We start from the raw sequence: 16,388 nt of genomic DNA, 5'->3' as shown, positions 1-16,388 counted from the left end.
CTGAAAACATCCCATGACACTGTTTATGAACTGCACTTGCAGAAGCTCTACCTTTATGAAATACAATGATAGTTTTGTTACAAATCTGGAGAACCCCATGCTTTGAAAGAATAGCTCCTTTTAGGTCAAGAAAGCTTCTTTTACTTCACTTGGGGTATGTAAAAGAACCACAGAAAACTGCATGGGTCCATGATCCACAGAGATCACATGGAGAGCACTGAAGGGAAATACAGGCCTCTCTTTCTTCCCATCATTGTGTTTGGAATATGTTTCCAATTGCACTAGTCACAAAGCAATCAAAGAAACTTGTCTGCAGTGGCAAACTGAAGATGCCCTATCAGACCACATTACAGGGTGCTACACAGTATTGAATCCTTAGTCACAACAGACAAAACAACATCCACATGACTGTAGGCAACAATGCACTCAATTTCCATATGTCTTAACAGAAAAGAAAGCACAGCTCTTCAAAGAAAATGAAATTTGTCTTTGGAGGATGCCCACGAACATGTTTCTTCCCCCTCTTAGATCCTTTCCCAGCATCCCACCTTCCCTTGCATGAAATGGGGAAGAAGGGAGGCCACCCCCTGCAGCACCCAAGAGGCAAAGAGCTCATCAGCCAGACATCCTTGGCCCTTCCCAGACTCCTAGCAAGCTTCAGTTCCTGCAGCCCATCCTTCATCATCACCTGTGTTAGCAGGCTGTTCCCTAGGTTTGAGGGCAGGCAAATGCTTTGCTCATATGGTTTTGAGTGTGCAACATTTAGCATTCCCAGTCTTGGTCTTGGTCTGCTTGCCTGAATGTCTGCTGGTTTTAACAGTTCTGCAAAGGAAAACAAAAGCAAAATTATTAAACAATGCAGCCATGGCCTCATGGTAGAACAGCTGGGGCTGGCCAACACCACGAGGAGCAGCCTGGCCTCAGTGGGCTCAGGACCCGCTGTGGGAGCCCTGGCTATGAATAACTTAGCCGGAAGAACAAAGAGAACCAGTAACAGACTTTCTGTCAGAGATGACTGAAGCCTGTTATGCTATCTTCCAGTACTTGTTATAAAACAACTACTATATCTAGCACTAAGAAACACTCTCTTTTTTTCCTTAGGTCACTCTTGCAGCATGAATAGAGTAAGTAAAAACCAAAGGAAAAATGTTTCCTTTTTATTACTGCAAAGACACTTTGAAGAAGGTGAGGCTGAGGAAAGTAAACTCTATTCAAGCTACAGCTGCTCTCTGACCCGAATGAGGGCTCCACGCAGAGCACCCCAGTGAGCGCTGCTCAGCCGTCTGCTGAGCCTCTGGGAAGGTGTCTGCACAAATGTGTGCCTTTGCCTAACGCGCCGGCTGCTCCACTGCCGCTGGAATGGCCTGCAATCCGGCCGAAATCCCGTCAGAGGGCGGTGGGCAGAGTGTCCCGAAAGGCCGGCAAACGGAGTTTAGACCTCGGCGCTACCCGGCCCCTACAGCAGGTGCCACTGCGGGCCGCTGCCCGACCCCGCTCACCCCGGGCTCCGCACAGCCTCGGGCCCCGCTCACCCCGGGCCCCACAGTGGAACACGACCCGTGCGGGCGCCGGGAGGCCGCGCCAGCAGCTCCGCCGTGGGGCTGCTGCCCGCGGTCGGAGTCTGGAGCCGCCCGCCGGCAGGAGGCACCCGGGAGCCGTGCGAGGGCAGCGACACAGGGACAGGGCAGTGACACAGGGACAGGGCAGCGACACAGGGACAGGGCAGTGTGGGAGCTCCGGCACCCCGCGCCCAGCCCCCGGCCAGCCCGCCCGCTCACGGCCCGGGCACGGCCGGGCTGCCCCGGGGCCTCAGAGGGCCGGGCCGTGCTCCGCCCGCGGGCAGGAGCCCGGGCACCGCCCTGGTGCCGGCCATCGCCGCAGGGCACAGTGCGGCTCCTCTTGGCGGGCACGCAAGGGTTTACGCCTTAAAGATCCCCTTGAAACGGCACTCCGGGCCCGTCATTGCTACTGACTAGGATTCATGATGACGCTCTGGAAAAAGCCAATATTCTGTTTCCATGACCAATAAGCGAGGCAGCCACGGGAGAACGTGGGCCATGTTGTTAAAGTTGAGTCTGTTTACGCCCACACTATGAATGAACTTCAGAATGGCGGCAGGTTTTTAACTTCTCTTTCCTTTCTTACTGACTTTTTTGGCCAAAAAAAGCATTACACGTCGGAATATTACAAAAGAATAGCAGAAAGAGAAGGAAAAGCAAAGGCATGGAGGGGAAACCCCACCAAGACCAACAAAAAGCCCCAAGCAAAATTAGGGACAAAAAGAAGTTGCAAGGACTTCTCAGTTCATAGAATTCCTTCCCTTATGGGAGGTCCCCTACTGGACCTACCCTGTCTAGACCCTTAGCCTCAGTCACCTGGTGGGGCTGGATAACCAGCGGAATGAAAGTGACACTGTGCTCTGCCCCTTCCTGCCAAAGCTAATGAAAATTGCTTGTGCGAGGCATCTGAACCCACAAAGATTCCTTCTCCCACAAACATACTTTTCTAGTTGATAATTTTCCTTCCAACTCTTTCCTTTCAAGGAGAGGAAGAAAATGCTCTCTCAGTGTCTCAGTGAGCTATGCAGTTCTCAGACCCAGCACCCAGCCCTCTGCTCGCTTCACCTGCAGTAGTTGTGGCTTTACCAAGAACTCTCAGCAGTCACAACTCGAGCAAAATGCTTGAAATTTTGGCGATTATTTTCAACTTCTTGGTATGTCTCCAAGGCCAGGATGGAAGCCAGAGTGGGAGAGACAGGAAAGGCCCACAGGAATTGGAGGAGGTCCTGGCAGTAGGGCAGATGAGCCCACCAGCCACTTCAGACACCCCAAGGTACCTCAGACTGCACAGAGCTTCCAGACACAGTGTGGAGCCTCAGGAGATGGGTCCGTGCAGCAGCAACCACCAGAGTGCAGAGGGGCATGTAAGGATGTGCTGGAGACCTTCAGTCTTAGAGGTGGGAATAGGGGACAAGAGATGGTGAATTCGGAGATCCATAAGGAAGGAAAAGAAAAAAGTACAAGCAAGTGCTGTGGTTCTCTAGATTATATTTTTTTTTTTCTGTTTAGAGTCTCTCTGTGCTTGCAAAGTGACAGATGAAAGCTGGGCGCTACTCCGTGCTATCAAAGGCAGGTGCACTGTGACTGACAGAGCAGCGTTACCCCCTCTAGTGCTGCGTGCGGGATCTGCGCAGCACTCACCTGCTCAGCCAGAGCATTGCAGGAAGCGGTGCCTGCCCCTGTCCTTCACTGCCCCGCCAACAGCACTCTGCTGCTGGCCAGGTTTATGCAAGTGCATTATTCTGCCTGTGCTGTCACCTACCTCAGCTATGTCTGTCTTTCTCGTGATGACAGCTGATGGATCCCTCAGTATTTCTGACATCTTCCTTGGGGTCCCACAATGCTCAAGCTTCAGTGTCTCCTGGTGCTTTCTGTAACGTGAACAGCACAAGCAGCCCCCTCTGCACACACATACCAAGAGCCTCCTACACCTTTCCCCAGCACTGCTGCCTGCTTCTCTGGCACCCAGCCTGGGGAAGTGAGCTCTCCCCACCAATTCCCATCTGTGCATAGGCGGGGTGAAAGGGACCATGCTGAGCAAGGATGGGCAGGAGGGTGCCCATCTCACACAGGGGGTGCTGGGCAGGCTGCAATTTGCAAGCACAGTTACCCTGCCCTCAGCACATGACAGGGTAACGAATTACTTCCCTGCCAGAAAAGAGAGTGGTAGAAAAAAGGCAGCTTGCAGGTTAAGCCACAGAGGGACTGGTGGCAGCATGGCTACATGAAAGGACTTTGCTCTGAACATTGCAGATCTGGCCTCAGGGTTCTGCTTTAAACCAGCTGACTCTGATGTGTATCGAATCCAGATAATGATAACCAGGTTTAACTTGCTCTTTATGTCCATAAACACAAACTAGACAGAAATCTCTCCAGTCACTCTAGTGCAAGGGCATCCCCATGAGGGTTTGCATCAGTGGAGTTCTGATGGTGTGCTGCAGCCTGTGCCTTCCAGTCTTTCAAGACTCCTTGTTTCAAGGCCTTTCTGGGCATCATGAACACAATCTCCAGAGGAGGAGGGTTTTTCCTTTGTGGAACTCTATTCAGATCTCCACCCATTGTTGCTAGAAATCTATGTATCTCCCTATGTTAATGGCTTCATTTCAAACTACTTCCTTTTTAGCAGCAAAGAAAATCAATGGAAGATGCCCATATGATATGATTACAGATAAAAATGACATATAATTATTGAATGACCCAATTCCCAGGCTGCATACAGCTGTCCATAGAGTTAGGGCACAGCTGATCTTAAGGTGCCTGTCTCCACCTGCCTTGTCCACACACTGAGGTTTGCCTACTGGGTCTGCTTCTGTGTATTGCCCAGCTGAGAAACTTTCTGCTTGTTCAGTTGAATTATTTTCCCAGCGTTTTGGAAAGCCTCAGCTATTGCCCAGCTTGACCTCAAAGTTGCTTTCTCAGACAGTGTCATCCTTTTTCTTCTTCCAGAAACCTTTGGTGTTGTATGGAGGATTTCCAATTTCTCCTCAGTTTCTAATGTGAGTTTCTACTCTGGGGGTTTTTTTTGTTCTTTCAGGTTTGATTTTTTTTTTCTTTTTTTTTTTTTTTTTAATGGCTGCTCAATTAGACTCCTAGCCTTCCTGCAATTCAGTGCTCTGAGAATCCAGGTCACTGTTTCCATCAGAACTGCTTCTTCCTCCTTCTTCTCTGAGGTGCTCATAGCTCTTCCTTCCTGGGCAGACCCCTGTGTTCCCAGGCTGTGCCTACAGATCCAGTCCCTCCCTCCTGCTCTGGGTACCCTGTCATGGTTTTCCTCCCTGAATTAGAGACAAAAGTCTTGACTTAGGGTTCCGTCATACAATTCTTGCTGAAAACCTTTCTTTGCTGCCTGCAGTTCCTGAGACTGTATTTTCCATGGGCCTCTAGGTCATTGGGACCCTAGGCTGTCTGGGAGGTGGGAGCCATGTGGGCACCCTGGGGCAGCAGAACAGGACCCAGCAAGCAGGATCCATCCCATCATCCCAGCCAGGGAGCAGGGCAGGCCAGGAGGCACCAGGGACAGCCCCAGTCCCGATCATCAGTCACTTTCTGGGGAATGGGACTGGGCCAGGACAACTGGGCAGTTGCTGTGACTGTAAGTGGAGGCTTTGTAGACCAGTGGGGCCACCCCCCATCCTGTATCCTCCACCATGGGAGGAAGTCTTCAGCAACCTCAACACCTTTCCTAGATCCCTAAAGTCACAGCAGCAGCTGCCACTGCAGGTGGGGCCACATCCAGTCCCAGCTAGTCCCAGCTTGCTGGCCTGGGGCAGGGACTGACTGTCCAGGATGGGCAGAGCCAAGAGCCCCATGCCTGTTGCCAGCCTGGCTGCACTCTGCTGGTGTTATGACATCCTCAGCCCTGCTTGCCCTCCTGCCTGTGGCTCCACAGCCACTTGCAAGGCGCACGTGTTTCATTCCATTCAGGTTCCACAGCTGTGACAGCCCATCCTGGCACATCCTTTCTCCAGGAATCCTGGGCACATGGTGTGGAGGAAGCACTGGAAGGGCTACAGCCAAACCCACAGCTTCTGGGTGCTTTGTCAGGCCCTAATGTACTGTTCCTTGGGGTCATGCCCTCCATCCCATGACAGCTTTGGTTATTCCCAGTAGTCCTCACACTGGTGGTGATCATGGAGAGCTGTGCAAGCTCCTGCCTCCGTCAGCACAAGATCAGTGTTCCATTGCAGCATCTCTGCTGCACCAGTGCAGCTGCTGGCTGCTACAGGTGAATCTTCGCATTTTTTTCCTCCCCACTTTTCCAAGGGAAGGAAGCATTTCACCTCTTGCAATTAATCTATTGACTGTTGTGGGATAAAAGCCAATTCATAGAGAAGTTTATTCCTCATGCCTCTCCTCTCTGAATTTCCCATTAATAATTACTCAGTCTGTCAATCAGGTTTGTGGGTTTTTTTGGTTTTTTTTATTTTACCTACAAGATGATTCTGTGTTTTTCTTGCTTCTCTCTGGTTTTAATGTGATAGCACACAGAGACTGCACTGTGAACAAGTGAAACTGCATGTTCAAACTTCTATGGAAACCACTGACAGGCTCTATATTTTATGATTTGAAGGTATTCATAATTCAACAGGAAGCTTTCAAAGTGCATACATATGTACATACATTCTCTTTTTTCTTTGATTTAATATTTTGCCTGCTTTTCAGAGAAAGCAGCTGCTCATCACATACCTGAACCATTATAATTTTTAAAGAACTGGAAACCTGACAGAATTTTGTATGGTGGTTCTGGGCACTGGAACCACATCCCATAGCCTATGGGTACCTGTTTTCCATTTTGTCCAAATGCAAAGTCTGGTTGAAGAGAGCAGCATTTCTCACAGCTGAAACACTCTCCCCATTATGGGCAGAGCTGCAGCACAGAACCTGTAACCTTAAACTGGCTTTCTGTGTGCTGGCTGTTGTCACTTGTGCTGTGCCCAGCATCCCTCTGTGGCACTTTCCCAGTCCATCTCCTGGCCTTAGGGCAGGCTGGGAGACCCAGCTGATCGAAGCAGCTACCAGCAAGAGGCAGGAAGTCTGTGTGAGCACAGTTCTCTTAGGAAACTGCCCTAAACACTGAGGTGAGACAAGTTCAGTCCTATAAAATAAATGTGGCTCCCCAGTGCTAGTGAATATTTATGTCACTTGACTCAAAACCAAAATAACCCCCCCCCCCCCCCAAAAAAAAAAAAAAAAAAGGAAGAAAGGCAGTGGGAACCCTCAGCTGTAACATAACATGTGCAATGTCTCCCGTCCCACAGGGCTGGGGTGGACTCTTAGAAACTGAGAGGCATCACAGGCCTTCTAGGGGAAGTGTCTCTGTTTTAATCCTGACATCAACCTCTGAAATCTGTAATTAGCAGAGTGCTTTTCTGGAGCTGTCTCTATATCTGTAGTAAGGCTGCTCAAAGTGTGTAATTACTCCGGCCCAACCATCCCACAGGTGCCAAGTGAAGGACAGCCATGGCAAACTCCTCACAGCCATATTCCTGCAGCACAGGACAGACAGGTGGGGAATGGAAGCACCCAGAATGCAGCCTCAGGTGCTGCCAGGGATTTGGGACGTTGCTGCCACCATGCCCGAGCCCTGGTGGCAGCATCCCTTGGCACTGTGAGCTAGTGTGATGTACTTTGCCAGTGCACTACTGGGGATTTTGCCCACTGTGTTGTCCTGCCCGTGCCTGCTCTGCAAGGTGCCTTACTGTGTTCTGAGTACATCTGCAGCCTTGAGAGAAGCAAGGAAAATGCCACTTCACAGATCTTTTTCCTCTGACTCCTTTCCATTTTCTTGGATCCTCTCTTTGTTTTCAGACTCACATGTGCTGAAGCGATTTGCAGTCATGTCTAGGTATTACACTGCCACTAAGTCCATTATTTCATAGATTTCTTCTCCTGTGGATTTCTTGCAGCTGCTGCTGTCTTGCCAGTTAATTTCTTATGTATTTCCTTTCAAATCTGAATTGAATTATTGAATATACATAATGAGGCACAGTAGGAAGAAAAAAGGCAGATAAAAGCTGACATAGACCAGATGCCTCTTCCAGCCACTGCTGCACCGATAGAGAATGTGGGTAAATGTCAGGTGAATGAGAAAAACAAGGATATGGACAAATAACTTGCAATGATTTTAAAATCAGCTATTTATATAGGGGTTTTGAAAATTCCCTGCCCTCAGAGCATCACTGTTTCTCTGAACTTCCCAAGTATTGTGCAGTTCAAGGGAGATTTTGAGAAGGAGCTCATTTACATTAGAAAAATGTTCAATATTGTGGGAACCAGTTGAAAGAGTTCAGCAAAAAGGCCATCCTAAGGGAGCACAGCACATGAACAACAAAAAAAAAAACCAAAAACCCAGAGACACAGTCAGTCTCCCTTCACCTCCCCAGCAGGATCACCTGCCCATCCTTGAGACTTCTTAGTCTCAGTTTTACATGCACCTTTACACTGCTTTAGTGTTGTCCCTGTGCTGCCTGGAGGGGATCCCAGGGCTGCCAAAGCCAGGCAAGTGATGGCAGCCATCCCACTGCCCACCTGCTGCCTCCAAACCAAACCCCTGGCCTGCACTGCCTGGCCACCAGCCTTCCTCTCAAATAGCCTCAACTGCCCTTCTAAAAAAATCTTACCAGGGAAGAACTTGGAAAATAGCTGTAAAGAGGAGCATACCACCCACACATTCTCTGCATTCTCCTCTTCCCAGCCTTGTTCGAAAGCACTGTGAAATGGTTTGTAGGCTTCTGTGAGTGTAGATATTCATCAAAAATGTCACCTTCACCAAGTAGTTTCAGCTTGTTTCAGGGCTTCCTCATAGAAATTCCCACAGTGAGTGGCTCCACTGGCAGCAGCTTAGTTGACTGCAATGGAAGAGGACTTACACTTTTAAAGACCTCTCCCTTTTTTATTTCTTTGAATCTTTGTTAAAATGATATGAAGTTATCTTGGAAGAGTCTACAAGCAAAGGCTTCTTGAAGAAGTGAAACCACAAAATTTTTAACATGAGTGGTTTATCACTACTGTTTGCCAGCTCTTTTATTAAGTGTTAGGAAAATAAGCAAATTAAGTTTCCCACTGGTTTTATTATAAATAGATCAGGCACTTGAAGCCCTCCAGTTGTTTGCAATTTATTTCACTAAGAGCAATCTGCCTTTCAATTCTGATGTTCTGCATAGTAACAGAGGAGGAAGGTACAGACCTTTAGTCCTGATTTGTAGTTTGGTTTTTAGATCCACCTTCTTCCTTCTACATGAGTCACTTGTGGCAGCTGAGAGAGATTTCTCCCCCTCTGTGCATGAAGGAGGAGTTGCATGATAATTTGGAGGAGAAGGCATCCCTCTGGCTAGCCCCTCCTCCAGCAGCCACCTGTGTCCCTGGTCCCCCTGTATAATTTCATCCCTGTGCTATTCCTGGCCTCATCTGAGCTGTGATTCCTATAAACATTGTGTCCCGTAGGCATTGCAGAAGACCTTTCTTTCCAGCTCAATAGCAGAGGAAAGATGATGTTTTCAATCCCCTTTGACTGCAGGCTCTCTCACAGTCCCCCAGGGAGGTAAACAGTAGAGGCTGTTTATTAACAGAGGATCCAATTGTAGAAAAGCTGCAGAAAGCAAACTGGAGAGAGGCATTCACTGAATGAGCCGTGATAATCCTGCCTAAAAAACTGGTTTTGCAGAAAATAGGATCCAAATCAGGAAAAAGAACCATGTAGGTAAGCACTTAGAAACAGTCATAGAAATACAGTATTTCCTTATTTTACATGTTAGTTGCTCATTTTTATGTTATCAGCATGGGAATACAGCACTCCCATTAAGGTGATGTGATATCAGGCTGCTTTTATGGCCCAGTTTTTTGGGTGATCTGATTTGGTGAGGATTTGAGCTACTGCTTATGTACCCTGCTTGTATGAGAATTTCCTGGTTAGCCCAGGTAATTCCTTTGCTCTTTAAAACCAGCAAACCTCCCCTTTCCCCACTCCCTCAGGGAAGAACTTTGACCACTCAATGAGGCAGCAAGGTTAGTGTGCCCCAGGAGGGTCCCTGCAGGCTCCCACTCTGCACCACTCCAGCTTTGCCTGGGAATGTGCCCAAGCCCAGAGGTGGGTGGCAGGAGACACCGGGCATTGAAGGAGTCAGAAAAATAGTCAGGCAGAGGAAGTTCAAAAATAGACAAGCTTTTCCTGTAAGTCTGAGTTCTTTATTTAATTTGTTGTTGTTGGTTTGCATTTAGGAACTTTTTTTTCCCCCTCAGTGATAGGGAAACAGAGAAAGGGAAAAGCTTTGAGAAACAGGCAAGGGAACAAAAAAATCTTTCAGAGCAAAGACAGGAGGAAAGAGAAGGATTTAAGAGGACCAATATCAAGGATAAAACCTTCCCCTAGATACCCATCAGATTTTAATTCTGAAGAAAGAACAGAAACCAAGAGAGCTGGAAAACTTCCTTCCTCTTCTATCCAGGCTTTCACCACTGCCATTTGCAGCTGGGTCCCTGTAGCCCTTTCTGGTGCCCACCCCAGGGCTGGGCATACCTGTGATACCCACAGCCAGGCAGGGACACCCTAAGGGGCAGGACCTGGGCCCCAGGCCCCCAGAAAACCACATAGCCTTGTTGCCTTGGAACCCGTTCAGTGCTGTGCTCTGCCTTCCCTGACCCCTCCAGCTGCTGCCCTCCTCACCCATGGGATTCAGCCACAACCCCTCACTCCATGGGGCAGTGAAGAGCTGCACACAGACAGGATTTCAGCAGCAGAGGCTGATGGAGAGGAAGCAAGTCCAAAGGCAAGCCAACCATACTCATGTATGGCTGACAAAGGGTGTATCTACACTGCCAAGGTCTCCTGCAGTGCAGTGTCACCTCCTGGCTTTACTTACTTTAGTGATCAGGAGCTTCACTCAGCTATAAACCCCCAGGAGGAACACAGAATAATTACTGTGTGCTGTATAACTGTCTCCAGGATCAAATCAGCATCTATTTCACCTGGAAAGTGGGAGACCCCCTAACCAGCACTGCTGGCTGCATACACCCCTGTGTCATTCACATGGAACTGCCAGGATGATTTTCAGGGACGTCTGATGAGATGCACAGCAATAACAGGTTATTTCATCAGTGGGTTTCACCTGAGGATCTCAGAGTATTTTACATCACCTCTTGTCTGCTTGACAAATTCCTTTAAATGCTCCCCCCATGCCATAGGTGGGCATGGAGATGCCAGAGAGTCACCATGGGTGTCTACACCTGGGACCAGACACAGCCCCTGTCCTGGGGCAATAGCTGGCATCATGCTCTGTGTGTGCTTAGCAAGTTAATTAGCAAAGAAAAGAGAGAAACTTCCCTAAGCCTGTCCCCAGCAGCATCTCTAGTGAATTCTACTTTTTTCACCAAAAAAAGGGGCACAAGCCAGAGGGGAAACATAGCCCAGCCCCTGCTGCACAAGCCAGCACTATGGGAGGGCTGAGGCCTCTCAGCTCCTGCTACCTCCAGCAGCAGCACTGCTCAGTGAGCTCCTCACCTCAGACCCTGCCCTGCACCCATATAAGATCTTGTTTGGTGTGTTCCCAGTTTCCCCTGGCCTCTAGTATCTGCTGCCTGTCAGTGACACTGTGGAAAAGGCTCACATTCTGAGGTCTCACCTCTCTTTTTCACAGCCTTAAAAGGAAAAGCAAAATGTTTAAATTTGAATGCTTTGAAGTTTTGCAGAATAAATAAACTTCTTCATGAAGATTGCAATGGGAAAAAATTCACAGTGTGTCTGTAAGACGTAATAAATCTGGCATCCATTGCATTATCTGTGCATCCATGGCAAATAATACATTAAAGGCCTGAAAACAAAGTGCTTGGGGACACCATGCAACTAAAAAAACAGGGAATCAGTTTTGCTGTGTTGGAAGGCAACTGGAGCATCCGAGGCACGTGTAAGATGGGATCAAAACCTACAGAGAGGGCTGCGGGACTCATAGAAGCATGACATTAATGGAATACACTTTAAGGCTCCTAAACTGGAAACACTTCTTTATAATGGGAGCTGTTTTCATACAGGATGCCCTTGGAGGCCTGAAGGGACTGTAAATGTGTACTTATGGAGTGTTATGGGCCTTCTATGCTGTAGAGAAAAAGGGTGTGAAAAATGGAAATGCGTTTGGACACAGAGACAATAAGGCTTGGAACCTGCAAGTTTTGAGCAGACACATGCTTTGTATTTAGGTGTAACTTCCCCCAAAGAGTCTGACTTACTTCTTGCCCCCTTATCACTGAGGACTCTTGAAGCCTGCCTAAGGGGAATAGGAGTGATGAAGCTGAGGTGGAAAAAAAAGACATTTAGGTAAACAAAGTTTTTTTTATTTTTAATGAAAGCCCTATGTGTCCTACTGGCAATTCCAGTGCAGGTGGGCAGCAGGGGAGCCTGGCTGGTGGTGTGGGTGCTGCAGTCACCCTGTCCCACCCGTCTGCCCGGGGTCAGTGGGGTCAGAGGGTGGCTGTGGGCCTGCAGGGCTGACTGTCCCTAATGTGGGCTCTCAGTGTGAGCTGGAACACAGCAGAAAAGGAGGCTTGTGCCCATGGCAGCTGCTCCCTGCATTGCCATGGCAACACATCTGTTTCCTCCATTTCCCCATTCCTGCCAAGGGAGAGCCCCAGCCCTTCTGGCATTGACACAAGCCCAGGAAAAATCCAAGTCTCAACAAAACACCTTTTCACTGGTCCCTCTCTCTCCAGGCCGCAGCCCTCTCTGCAATGACTGTAAAAGCCTTTACTCTGTCATGAACAGAACATTCTCTCACAAAGAGTTTGCCTTGCTGCTGCAGCCCTGTTTTTGAAAAAGCACTGTAACCCTTGAGCCCTTGGAGAATAAGGGCCAGCAGAACCCCAGCATCCCTCCCCACCCTGGGTATCATCACACCCCACAAGATGCAGCAGCCCCCTGCTTCACCACCTCACTTTTTTTCAGGCATGCAAGGTTTTATTTGCCCCCCTCAGACACTTGATAAGTACTAAATTTTTTTTTCCAGGTCCTTTTCACATGTTTCTGACCAGAAAATCTTTTGCTTTGCAAGATTTATGGCAAAGCTCCACTTGCAGCAGGTACAAGCTTTAGCTCCTGTTGATGCACAAGTTGGACTCACCAAGTCCCAGCCTCATTTCTCTGAAGAAAACAGCTACAAGTACTGGGGTGCTCACAGGAGAGTGTGGGTTATGGTGCTAAGGAGAGAGTCTCAGAGCTCTGGAGGAGCTGTGAACAGCACAGGTACTGTGGCAGAGCTGGATCATTGATGCTCAAGGTGCCTGGATGCTGGTGCTGGCAGGGATGAGCCCCTTGTGCAGCTGGTTTCTGCTAATGGATGCTCCCGGCAGTTTGGAAGCAGTGCCTCTCCATTTTCACAACCTCTGCAGCAATACTGGCTGGCAAAGGTGAAGCATGTGCTCAGCAGTTCCTCCAGCAGTCTGTCGGGGTGGCCATGCCAAGCTCCTGGGAGGGGCTGCTTGGGCAGGAGCAACCAGCCCGACCTGCTTGGCCAATCCAGCCCTCAGCTGGCAGGACCACTTGGTTGCTCCTCACCTGTGCAAGTGCCAGGCCTTGCAAAGCCACTTCCATCAGCTCGGAAAGTTTCTTGTCTATTCTACTGATTCATGCCCCTGATAAGCTCTCTGGTTTGAAAATATGTCCAGGCCCATGGCTTTGTAGAAATTTTCAGCTCATTGAAGGCACAGGGGTAAAACCCCCCAAAGGTTAGGCTGTGTTTCCAAGGAGCACTGTAGCCACCATCTAGGAGCACATCTCTGCTGGGATTCATTTACCATGTCCTACTCCATGCAGAGTACAGTGCTGACATGCTGCTGGTGATGGTGAGAAGGGTCAGTGTTTCCAGGATGACACAGGTGGCACAATGAGATCTTGCAGTGAGGATGTAGCAATAGATTTCTTATATTTAAAGAATATAATAAATTCTGTCCCTTTGAGGCTGTCAGTTCTCCTCAGTGCATCCAGCACAGAGATGCTGCAGTCAAGTGGGTAAATCAACTGCCTAATGGGTAGCATCACCTTCAAAACACAGGTGAGAAGAGCTCTGCTGCTTTGAGCTGTCTTGCATCCAACCACAGTAAGGATGCCCCCCTCACTCTCCACCCCTGCACTGCAGAGGATCACGTGCCTTGGGAGAGGGACAAATGGGTAAATGAGGTCACAAGTCTCCCAAGCACTAATCCTGCCTGTATTTGCTCCTCCACTTCAGTTTCCCAAAGCTACTCTTTGAATAGAGTATTATTTTGCTCTGTGGTTTTGTTTGCAACTTGTTCTGAACTCATCTAGCTCCTAGATATAGCCAAAAACTTGATCCTAAGGATAACCTTGTGACTGTACTGGAGTTTTGTGCTACTTAAACTACTTTCTTCTCTCTGCTCACAGCAAGGAAACAGGATGCCAGAGCTTTGCCAAAATATTTCACTAAATAAATAGAACTGCAGGCAGTCTCCACAAGCCAGTCCAACAGTGCCACATGACCCCAGCTGGCAAGAGACAAGGGTTACATTTAAATTCAATTTTAATTCAGAAAAACATCAACACTTATTTACCACAGTTCATAAAACTCATGTGACAAAATTCCTCTAACAGACAGTTTAGCAACCCTCTTACTCCAGCAATGTAAAAGCACAACAATTCAAGTTAGCCTGTATCATACCAGGCCAGCAGCAGCACAGGCACTACAAAGTGACTCCTTGCTGAAATCTCTGGGAGCTCTGTGGCTCTTGGTGCATCTGGAAGTCCTGAATTCCCTTGCCACCTCTGTCAGGTTCCTGCGGGACCTTACAGTTGTCTGAAGTTGCTCAGGTCTGCCTTTTGTGTAATTGCAGCACTGTAAAGAGACATGGTTACTCATGTCCCTTTGGCCCATTGAGAGAGGTTTGGAAGGAAGCCCCATCTTGCCATGACCATTCTCAGTGTCCATGCCACTGCCACCTGTCACAAGAAGGACACTGCTGGACGTGGTCCCCATACCCACTGCTTTAGGTGCTTCATGAGCTTGGCAGCAGGGGAGAAGATGGACTGATAAAATCATTCTTGACAGTAGAATGGTTCAAGAGTGCCTTTAATGCAGGTGTTCTACTCCACACCCCTGGGATCACACACCTTGCCAGTGCTCCCCATGATGGTACCTGGGAACCTGGCCCTCACCAAAAGCAATCAAACCCCACTGCTCATGATTAATTCACTCTTTGACAGTATTGCATTTTTGAAAACAACTTCTCTGCCAGCACAAGCTCCTTTAAATGTTTGCCTGGGACCAGAGGACTGGAGCGAGGTCCTCATGCTGGTTTGGGCTTCCTTATGTGGAAGCTCTGGGGCCATTGCCATTCACTGCATGTCTGCCAATCTCATGCTCACCCATGACACACCAAAGTTCTCAATCCCAGTGGGAACAGGGCAGGTCCAGCCCAGATTTGTCCCTCAGGTGCTCTGCATCCAGTGTAACAGAGAAGGCCATGATGATGGGCAGCCTGAGTGATGGGAAATCAGGAGCTGAGCCTGGTGTGCCAGGCATCCGTGGGTGGAGGTGGAACTGCAGAGAGCTGCTGTGCTGAGCTGCCCTGCTGGTGGGACACTGCCTGCCTGCCCCTGCCCTGCCACTGCCCCAGCAGGGAAGACACTGAGGTGTCCATCCTCACCCTCTTGCCAGAGCCACTCCTGTATCCATGCTCCTGCAGTGTTCCCAGCTCTGCCGGTGTGCCACTGCTCCCAGGCCCTGCTCCTCATGGGGATGGAGGCAGCAGTGGGGGATATCTGCACCCTTGGTAGGAGGGGTATTTCTGAGGCAATCACTGAGGAAAAATAAGAAGACCAGAAAGGAAAAAAAGACAGACATGCCATTTTTTTACCAAAGCATATAGTGCATTTCTCAAATGTAATATATGAAGATGTACAGACTCATGGCTACAGGGAATTTCCAGTAGCTATTTGGCATGAAGTGAAGCACTGCTGCTTGCTGGCAAGGAGAGGACATAGCTGCTGGTGGCGTTGTGCTCTGGCAGTGCCCTGGGCACAGTACCTGCTCCAGTTAAAGCCCACTCCCAAGCACACATGTTCAGGGAACTGCAAGAAGAGATTTTCAGGGCTCAGCTATCTCAGGCCACGAACTTCTCCTACTACCAGCACACTCCATAAACAGGGTGCCATCTTCACCAGCAGCTGACATTGCCACAGGATCCCCTTGGCAGTTACACCTGTGCCATAGTTCCCATCCTGCTGGATGTGGCCCTGAGAGGGTATCTCCAGGCTGGTGGGAAGGAGCAGTGCTGTGAGGAGTGGACCAGCTTTCCCAGCCCTCCACATTTTCAAAAGGAACAGCATGGAGGTAAAAGCAGTGTCAGGAAGTCTCCTTTGACTCTTCTGTGAGGCCCACCATGCCCCAGGGGCAGCATACCCCCATGCCAGCTCCCTGCCAGGGCTTACCCAAAGGCAAAGCTGACCCAGACTGCTGTGTTTACCACTCTCCTCCCTCCACTGGGACCACAAGCACCAGAGAGAAGTAATTCCTGCTCCATCCTGCCAGGACAGCGCTGTCTTGGTATGAAACACCAAAACTGAAACCCATTATTCCTTACAACTTAAAAAAACAGAAATGAGGAAAACATCCTATACCAAATGCAGGCAGCCCAACTGCCTTTGAGCAATCTCCAAATCTCTTCAGATTTATGGGGGAGTGTGGCAGATGCAAGGACTAACAGCACCATTTCCCTGGCAGCAAGGCACATGACAGGGAGGAGGAAGGAGCCCTCACACCCCTAGCTGCAGGCTGGCAGGGCTCCCAAAATACCCCCCAAGCCCTGGTGGAGCACAGAAACCAGAGTGGA

The sequence above is a fragment of the Haemorhous mexicanus genome, chromosome 9 (genome assembly GCF_027477595.1).
Source record: "Haemorhous mexicanus isolate bHaeMex1 chromosome 9, bHaeMex1.pri, whole genome shotgun sequence".
NCBI lineage: Eukaryota > Metazoa > Chordata > Aves > Passeriformes > Fringillidae > Haemorhous > Haemorhous mexicanus.
Note: the sequence above shows the minus strand (reverse complement) of the source record.